Genomic DNA, 10,356 nt, shown 5'->3' with positions numbered 1-10,356 from the left:
TGAGTTCATCAAACAAACACTGAAGCAAGAGGAATTAATTCTTTCTTTCTTTCCCTCTCTCTAGATGCAATTTGTCGAGTAGATGAAAGCAACTCATCGGAAGCTTTCCTAGACAGCTGTGTCCCAGAACACATATGACGGGCACTTTTGGTCTATAACAAACATTTACCAGAGACATTAAAATGGTACCTTTGCTTTTTGTACTAGATCCTGGTAAGCATGATTCTCCTTGTTTATTTCTTTGAAAAAGAATAGCACAAGGGCTTGTGGAATCAGGATGTCCATGCTTCTACTACACATTTTTCTGAGAAACAGGGAAATCAATTCACAGTTTCCATTATGGGAAAAGAGATAAACCCAGACTGAGTGGGTGCTTGAATCCAGGTTTCCTTTGTCCAACACTTTAATCACTTGGGCACTGCAGCATATTTGTGATCCACATTCCTTATATATTTCCTGAAGTTACAGTGACAACATATCCAATCAGGATTCTCCTATCATAGTGGGATGAAGGTTTCCCTAGCCACAAAAATTATCAAGGTTTTACTCTGCATTGTGAAAGCCTATAAAACCCTTAACACAAAAGAGGTGACAGCAATGTATCCCACATTATTTTCATACCGTACCTTTAAAAAAAAAATCTGTTTTTTCTCTTTAAGTAGTTGTGCAATTTCTTAAACATTGACCATGAAGCTGGCCCTCTTCATGAAGTTGCCTTATTTGTTACTTAACTTCGCTGGAAATAGAACTAAGCATTTTAGGTGTTGTAGTTAATTTTACAAAGCAAGTATTCCAAAGTGTTTATTAGGCATGCAAATATATGCTTTTGCATATTCTGTAAAGCCCTGACATGTATTACTGTCAGGGAAATACAATTTCTTAACTAAATGCACGTCCTGCTAATGAAGTTAAGTCACTTCTGGCATGCAGAATATTGAGTGAATCTCGATATTAATGTGTTTGGCCAACCAGTGACATTGCACAATGACAAAATGTTTGAAGTATGCTGGGAATACAGTTAAGGGCTCTTATTGATATTGCCATTAAATATGCGGCACACAGTTGTATGTTCATGGGGAGAAATCATTTGCAAATGCAAATTGCAGTGCTGGGGCATCAAAGCAAATGGAGTCTCTGAAGAAGATCATGCTATTGTTTTCCAATTCAGTTTACCTTTCTAATACAGTTCAACGTTGCTTTTTTGCTTCTTGTCAAAAATTAAAATAAGCACTTGTTCAAAGCTTATTTTAAAGGGAAACTGAACTGGAGGAACTGGAGTGTATGGTGGGGCAAAGGAATCCAAGAACAGGACAAGTATTTCACAAGCAATGGCCTAGTTTTATAATCCCAGGATCAGAGAGGCCTCTCAAAATATGTCCTCAGTGATTCTAGCAAATCATAACAACAAAGGCGACAGGTGTCACTCGTCTCTTCTAAAGTGGAGGCAAGCTACTCTGACAAATAAGGAATTCCGGTGAAAATAGAGCAAAGCAAAATGCATAATTCATCATTCACAATACAGGACAGTTGAAAGAAAGCCACAGGAATATCTATATGAAGTGAGATGGGTTGCTTACCCAGTCACTAAAAAGACAACAGTCTAAACAACTAAGGACATAAGGAAAGCATAAACTTGATGAGCATGGTCTGAGGGCAGGACTGTTGTCAGGGTCAGCATCATAGGTGTATGTACAGGGTGTGCCGACTGTGTCCAGGCACACCCTAGTGTGTTGTGCTAGTGCGTTGTGAAAATTTTGTCCCAGGCTTTTCAGACTACTATCTGAAACCATTGGTTGCCAGATGTGAAATATGTTGGCATTATTTTCAGCTCTCCCACCCCCAATACTTCACTTTCTTTGAGGCCGCTGATCACATGCTATGTCTGGAAGATACTGAACATACGTGCTCCCCCCCCCCCCGTGAGTTTAATCTAGTTTCAGTTTCTTTCATAATGCCCTTTATGACTGAGTAGGAGTATGTCTTCAATAAATGTTTGCCTTCAAAAACAACACCTTGGTGCAGACTCTAATGAAACAGTATGTGAAGCCTTGCAATGGACAGATAGTCTATACTGCTTGTTGCTCTGTGAGCTTGCTTACCCTTCCCCTGACAGCGTTGGCACCTTGACTGTTATGGCCAGATTGAATTGCATGTGGTGTGTGTTCTTTATGTGCACCTGAACTTTGATCTCTTTCCTGTGAAATAATAGAAAAGCTCGACACAGACACTTGTTTCCGTGGACTGCGAAGATCAAAAAGGACCTCGCACAGCCCAGAAACTTCACAACTATTGATTTTAATCAACTACAAATGCACTAGCTAGACTCTGAAGTGAGCTTCCCTCTTATGGATTTTGTCATCAACTCAAGAATGCTCAGGCCTGGTTTTATATGCATTGAAGGCAGCAGGAGTTGTTGCCACCAGGTTCAGACAACACTGGATCAGGTCTTGCAGAGTGAATGAGCGAACAGTTTTCATCTCTAGATTGAAATGAGCTGTCTGTGAATTTATGCCGCTAAAAAAGGAGGTTTGGATTTGTATGGTAAGCACGCTATCAGAACTACACTACCCACTACGTGCAGCACTTAGAATAACAGAATCAAAGAATTGTAGAGTTGGAAGGGTCCCCGAGGGTCATCTAGTCCAATCCCCTGCATACCTGCCTATAATAATAATCTATATCTATATGTGCTGCCCATCTGACTGGGTTGCCCCAGTCACTCTGGGCAGCTCCCAACAAAGTATTAAAAGCACAATAAAACATCAACCATTAAAAACCTCCCTGAACAGAGCTGTCTTCAGATGTCTCCTAAAAGTCAAGTAGTTGTTTGTCTGTCTGACATCTGATGGGAGGGTGTTCCACAGGGCGGGTGCCACTACCGAGAAGGCCCTCTGCCATGTTAGGGCATATTAACAAAACCCATCGTCCAAGCTATACCAAGCGCACCCTTCTATACAATCCACTTGGAGGTCTAGTTTTCAACACCCTCTAAACATGAGACCAGCTGTTTGTGAACCTCGTTTCAATGAGAGCCCTAACACATGCTATTGACAGATTAATTCCAAAGTTAGATGAGCCCCTATTTCTAAATAATATTAACCATCATAGAATTGTAGAGTTGGAAGGGACCAGGAGGGACCATAGTTCAACCTCTTGCAATGCAGAAATCTTTTGCCCAGTGTGGGGCTCAAACCCATGACCCTGAGATCAAGAATCTCATACTCTACTGATTGAACTATAACCACCTCCACCTCATCTTCCCTGCAAGATGCTCACAACCACCCTGTGAAATAGGTTGGGTTGAGAGGGAGCTCACAGGGTGCTCATTGGCTCACAGTAACTTTGAACCATTTCTAAGATCAAACATAATTTTTGATCAGTACAGGCACATTTCTAGCCCCCTTGACCAGGATGCCTTGCTCTGGGGAAGGTTCTTGTGGGTTCTTCCTCAGAGTGAGGAGGGGAGAGAAAGCACCAGTGCTGCTGCTGCTGCTAATTTTCGTGGCAAAACGATGGGGCGGGGGAATAATTTGGGGGAGGGAGATTAGGTTGAATGGGCAGCAGGGGGAAGACAAGAGGAAGGGGCTGTGTTGCAGGGGCTCTCCTGTTAATTAGAGCTTAATTGAACTAAAGTACAGGCACGTGCTAGAATAGATGAGATCGCAAACTGCGGAACAAACCAACTGCAAGGACTTTAAAGTTTGAACTTGAGATAAGACTTCATTCTGTGCAAAAGGCAGTGGGGGGGTAGCCTACAGTTTCTTTATTTAAAGTTTTCTTCTCTACATTTATGATTTGGCAACCCTCCTCTGAATATTAGTTCAAATTATATTTGTACAAGCAAGCATGGAAGAAATTGGATTATAAATATGGAATATAACATCAAACGGAACTGTTTGTGTAAAAAAAGGGAAAAGAGAGGGAAGCTCTATTTTGCAAAAGGTTTATGATGGAAACTTTGAGCTGACTCTTCCCCGACCTTTATTATTTATGAAGTGAACTGAACAATGCTAAGAGAACTTGGAATTTAACTTAATTGGAAGTATAATTGCTCATGTAACTTCAGTTGGAAGGAAGGATGAAAGGAGTCTGTGAACTGCCAAGGAACAGATAATGTTCTTTATTGAGTCATCTACAGTTCGACAGACCGTTCTTCTTCCCATGCTGAGAGGAAAAATGGTAACAACAGGTTATTTACTAGGACAGAGTGACTTTTGCAGCTGCTGTTAAAGTTGCAAAACAACGAAGCACGGGACGGAACGATGGAGAATTTTCTGGAACAGCAATGGGATATCAGCTCTGCTTAAGGTATGACTGATAACAGCAACAACTGTGGGAAAGAAAGACATCTTACAAGGACAGGAAGAAACACTACGGACAGAATAATTGCCCCACACAGGAAGAACAAGCATATAGTTTGAGTTCCTCACTTGTATTTTTATAAATCATTTTATGTGTCAACTTGAATAGAAGTTATTAATATTGCAGTTGTTGTATAAGGGATTATTATTATGACAGGAATGTAATTGAAATTTATAAGATTTTGGAATGTAGAAGTAAAGAAAACCATCAAATTAGCACACAGGGGGCTACTTTATCTAAATTATATAATTTGGTATTTGAACAACTGGTATTAATAATTGTATTATAAATTGGTATGTTATAACAAATTGGTATTGTTATAACGAAGCTATTATCGGACTATAATTGAAAACTAATAAAAATTATTATTATTTTAAAAAGAGGAAGGGGCTGCACAATCTCTTGCAACAGACCTGAGAAGCATGTTAAATGTAATGGTACAACATCTGTGGATTTCAGATGGCGTAATTAGAATTGCTGTCACCTAGAACAAAAGTTTCCATTTCATCAGACTGCAAAAGCAAGGGTATTCTATCAACACCGCTGAGAGACCAGCTCCTTTTGACCTCTTCTTTCATTCTAGTTGATTGTTATAGCAATTCTGTAAATTTAAGAACTAGTGCCTGAATTTGCTTTTTTCCTTTGCCCTCTCCATTCCCCTTTCCCTTTGTGATAGGCCTTTAAGATTGTAAGCCTGAGGGCAGGAACTTGCTTGTTCTGAAAGCCAATGGGAGCTTTTTCAGTTGATGAGCAGGGGGGAAAAATAAGGATGAAGATGATTCATAATCTGTATATAATATGTCTGGAGGGTTCCTCTTCTCTCATTTCTTGTGCAGTTTAATAGTGGAAGAGAGGAGTAACAAATGGGAGGGTTGTGTATGATTTGCTTCTAGACAGGCAATTAAACGCTGCAGCTACTACGACTAACAGCTCCCCACTCGTCTCTACAAATCCTGAAGTAACTTTGGGACTGACAGCTAAGGGGGAGATGATACATCAGTCCTTGATCATTAACTTCCCAAAGGCTTAACATTTCACACATTGCTTGTTCAATACACTGCTTGGTGCTGCGTGGCATTTGAAATCTTACATAAAATGGGTGCCAATTTATTGCAAATCCTGGATTGGCAGCACTCTTTAATTTTGTTTCACTTTGAGACATTGTGTTAGAGAATCTAGTAAATACTTCTTTAAGCCTCTTTATTTCAGCTAAAGGAACATCACGGCATTAGACAATGAAAGCGGTTAAAGTTTAATAATACTGTCAAGCGCAATAAAATGATTTCTTCATAGAATTCTGTGCTTGCCAGGTGCCTGGATTGGAGCAGGCAGAGAATTCTTTCAGCCATTCGTTTAAATGCATTATGTTCTGCCTGACTAATCATGCTTTGGTTTTTGCACCATTTTTATTTTATTTTAATACAGAGGTGTTATCAAAAGGAACAGAGAAAAGATGCAGGGATTTCATCATAATAAGTGAAGCAGCTTAGAAAAACCATTAGCATCCTTTTTAGTTATTGGCATATTATTCATTTTGTAGTTAAGCAAGATTCTTTTTGGCTTCCTGTTTACGTCATGGACATACAAAGTTGCACCAAGCAAGACCATGTGCCCAACTACCCCAGTATTATTTACTCTGGCTGCCAGTGGCTCTCCAGCATCTGAAGAGGTACATTGCAACCTAACTGGAGAATCAACAAAATACTTTTAGCTATAGTATTATTATTATTATCATTATTATTATTATTATTATTATTAGCCTCCCCTCTGACTGGGTTGCCCCAGCTACTCTGGGCGGCTCCCAACAAAATATTAAAAACACAATGAAACATCAACCATTAAAAACTTTCCTGAACAGGGTTGCCTTCAGATGTCTTCTAAAAGTCTCATAGTTGTTTATCTGTTTTTACATCTGATGGGAGGGCATTCCACAGGGTGGGCGCCACTACCGAGAAGGATGTGGAAAGCTGCTGCTCCCATGACTTAAAGGAGACATTTGCAAAGCTTGGAATGGATCAAGGATCGTTCAGATGAGCTTGCAAGAGTGGCTAATATACAGAGGCACTTTTCTCTAAAGCAAACAGACTATCGCTGACTTACAATGTTAGCAGTTATAAAGGGCATTCACCAGAAACTGTTTACTCAAAGGATTTTTCTATGTTCATTTGTTGATCTTTGTCAGCTAGATAAGAATATTTGCACGAGGCTGTCCACGGGAAAAATGTCCCAGTCCAAAGTGGCACACAGATAAATATCCTTATTACTAAACCCTTCAGAGCACAATCTATTGTATTCATCCAAATGCGGCAGTGAAAAGCAGAGATCCTAGAGATTTTCAGAACCAACTTCAAAAGGAAGCAACACAAGGAGCTGGTGGTTTCAGGTGCTCCCTTGCTGCTTAAACAGGATTCTGCTGTGCCAAAGCTAATCTGTGGGGTCGTGCTGAAAGCATTTCTATTCTCTCCTCTACTCGCCAAAGTAATTCCAATTTAAATTGATTTGTTCCCATTTACTTCAATGAAACCAAATCAGCAGACGAGCCAGGTACCTTGGGCTTAATTGAGATGCCAGTATCTCTTTCCATCAGTTTTCCTCTTGGCACAATGGGAATCGGAATGTTCCCCTGGTTAATTCGGCACAACCCTGTGAAACACAGGTGCAAAAATGCTCCAATAAAGCAAGAGAAGTGGCAGAAGGCTATTATCCACCGAAGGAGAGGAAGGCAGCTGCCTGTTGGCCTGCATTTTTAGAACAAAACAAAATGTGGAACTAATCACAGGATCTCCACACACAATGAAAGTCATGGGAGGTTTAGGGCAATCTCCATAAAGCCCACACGACATTCAGCATTCATCCTGATTTGCTTGTGGGGTGTATATATGTCTTGCTGTTAACCATTTCCCTGTCCAACTCTTTTTAAGTGCATTTCCCTAGTGTTGGACTAGGAACTGGGAGACCAGGGTTCAAATCCCTACTTGGCCATGGAGCTCAATGGGTGACCTTAGGCCAGTCCCTGCCTCTCAGCTAGGGCCGGCCCACCCATGAGGCAAGCTGAAGAAGCCAGCCACCTTGGGTGGCGGAGGATTCCGTGGGCACCCCACCTGCCCCTCCACCGCCAAGGTTGGGTGGGTGTGGCAGTAGAACCCAGCAAGTTCTCACAAGATCTCGCAGAACGAGATCTCACTGGAAGCTGCCACTGGTGCACAACCCCAGTAAGCAAGATTCTAGTGGAGGGGCGATGGGAGGGAAAGCACTTTTCCTGTTTGGCTGCAGGCGGCAAAACAGAATATGCTGCCCCTGCTCTCAGCCTAACCTATCTTAAAGGGTTGTAGGTTTTAAATGAGATGGGGGAGAACCATATACACCTTGAGCTCCTTGGAGAAAATTGTTGTTGTTTAGTTGTTTAGTTGTGTCTGACTCTTCATGACCCCATGGACCAGAGCACACCAGGCACTCCTGTCTTCCACTGCCTCCCGCAGTTTGGTCAGACTCATGCTGGTAGCTTCAAGAACACTGTCCAACCATCTCGTCCTCTGTCCTCCCCTTCTCCTTGTGCCCTCCATCATTCCCAACATCAGGGTCTTTTCCAGGGAGTCTTCTCTTCTCATGAGGTGGCCAACGTATTGGAGCCTCAGCTTCAGGATATATTCCTGGAGAAAATAATAGTATATAAACTCTGAATTTCATATATTTCACATTACTTATTGCTGGGTTTTTTTCTTTTTCTTTTTTTGGTGTCCCCCTTTCCCCCCCCCCATGTGCCCCAAAGCAAAATTTGAAGTGTGACAAGCTGGGGTCCTCTTGACAGCAGCTGGCTGAATCTATCTTGAATTCACAAAAAAGGAGGCTCTTGGAGTCTCCCCCTCTGAATCAGGTTGACAGGTGACAAGAGAGAACCTCAGAGGCAGAGGAAGCTGCCAAACAGTGGACAGGTGGCCTACACTACAGGAAAAACCTCCTGCAAAGCTATGCTTGAAAACAAGGCTTCAGCAACAGGAAAGTTTATGCCAGAAGCAAGTCACATGCAAAATGTTTCACAGGGTGATCTTGTGAGCAGGATCCTTCAAATGAAATTTCCAGACTGGCTGTTAATGGGACATTTGCACTGAGAAGTTGGCACGAAACCTTATCTCTCTCTTTTTTTAGCATTGTTCTGATATCTTCACACAGTGGTTACACAGCAGTGATTGATGTCACTGGTGCAATTTTTGTCACTTTTCTTATTCTTTTCGCAGCTAGAAAAATAGATGTATAATTGCACTAGAAAGCAGGAGCTAACCACCAAACCTTATGTGAATAAACAGCCTGTCTGGAACCACCCCAGATTCCTGCCACATCCCAGTTACAGGAATAGCTATTAGGACACAACCATTTTCCACCCTGGACTGTCCTAGAATCATTTTGGAGATCAAAATATGTAGAACCTTCTTCCTTCCTCTTCTACTTCTTCTTCTTTGATCACTTGTAGCCGAGTAAGATTTTCTTCCCATGAATAAGGTCTTAACAGTGAGTCTGTAGGTGACTGTGGAGGCCAATTCTAGATCTACACCAAACTTAAGAACGGAAAGCAAAATGCTGGTGGACAACAAAAGAGGTTTAAAGATGCTCTCAAGGCAAATCTAAAAAAAATGTAGTAGAACTTACTATACCAGAATCAGCCGTGAATGATTTGTGCAAGCTATGTTCATAAGAGCTGCCAGTCTACCGAATTAAGTTTCTCCCCTTAATTTCCCCCTTTAGATGCAATTCACATGGGCAGGTCTCATCCTTGGCTGGGCAACCCTAATATGTATGGTAGATTGCAGCTAAGGGAGACTATTAGGGTTCAATTGGTCATCTGCTCACTCTATCATGTGGCCAGATTGTTTTTTCAGCTTGCAAGGAAATGTGTAGAAAAAGTTACTGCGTGTGAACTGAAAATGACAAGAGTCTCTGACACCATTTAATGCAGCAATAATAATGTTGAGAATTGTGGAGGGGGGGAGTAAGTCTGGATGATGCCCTGAGTCCCTTCCAATTCTTAGGATCCTATATCTGTTGGGGGTAGAATGTATGTCAGTAAGCTTGCCCAACCAGTCCCTTTGTCTGTCAGTGATGGCCAAACTTGGCCCTTCGGCTGTTTTGGGAACTACAACTCCCATCATCCCTAGCTAACAGGACCAGTGGTCGGGGATGATGGGAATTGTAGTCCCAAAACAGCTGGAGGGCCAAGTTTGGCCATCACTGGTCTAGATAATGGTTTTGGCTGACTAGTTAAACACCACGATTAGCAGAACCAAAGAAGATGCTCTGTGACATAGAACAAATGGGTGAGCCTTTCCACCCCCATGCCCCTTATAGCTGCTAGGTAGGAGAACAACAGCCCGAGATCATGTGTGTGAGCTGAGCTGGAAGCAGGAAACACAGACACCTGCTTGCTCTATGCTGGGTCCAAAGCTGTGACCAATGGAGAAGCAAGATCTTTAGGGATATTTGTGCTGTGAGCCCCTCTGCCTTATGCTCAGGTTGTATATAAGTGTAAATAAAACCATATACCCAGAAGATGCCACAGGCCCCTCTGACTTTCCTTCCAAGGACACCAAACCCCTGTTAAGCGCTGGAAGCCCTGGAATCTCTTGGCTGCTTGGTGATTGGAGTGATGTGCAACAATAATTATCCCAAAGTACAGTGCGTGCAATTACAGAGGACTATTCACAGGCATCGATATAAATGGGATGTTTTCTTAAAGCTACTTGATGCCAAAGCAAATACCTGTAAATCATATTACAGTTAAGCTGGTGCCAAAACAAACAAGCCACATTACAGCATGGGCATAGCCAGGACTTTTTTTTGGGGGGGCAGGCCTTTTCTGGGGAGGGGGCAGAACCTGAGTTAGCTATGTATTTTTATTGATTTTTATTGATTTGGGGGGAGCCCCCCCTTGGCTACACCCATGAATTACAGTTAATCTGTAGTATAGGCAAGCTGTTGTTGTTTGCCATGTGAACAATGCTA

The sequence above is a fragment of the Podarcis pityusensis genome (assembly GCF_964106645.2).
Source record: "Podarcis pityusensis genome assembly, chromosome: 4".
Lineage (NCBI taxonomy): Eukaryota > Metazoa > Chordata > Lepidosauria > Squamata > Lacertidae > Podarcis > Podarcis pityusensis.
The sequence above is the reverse complement of the archived record's forward strand: the minus strand, read 5'-3'. Positions refer to the sequence as shown.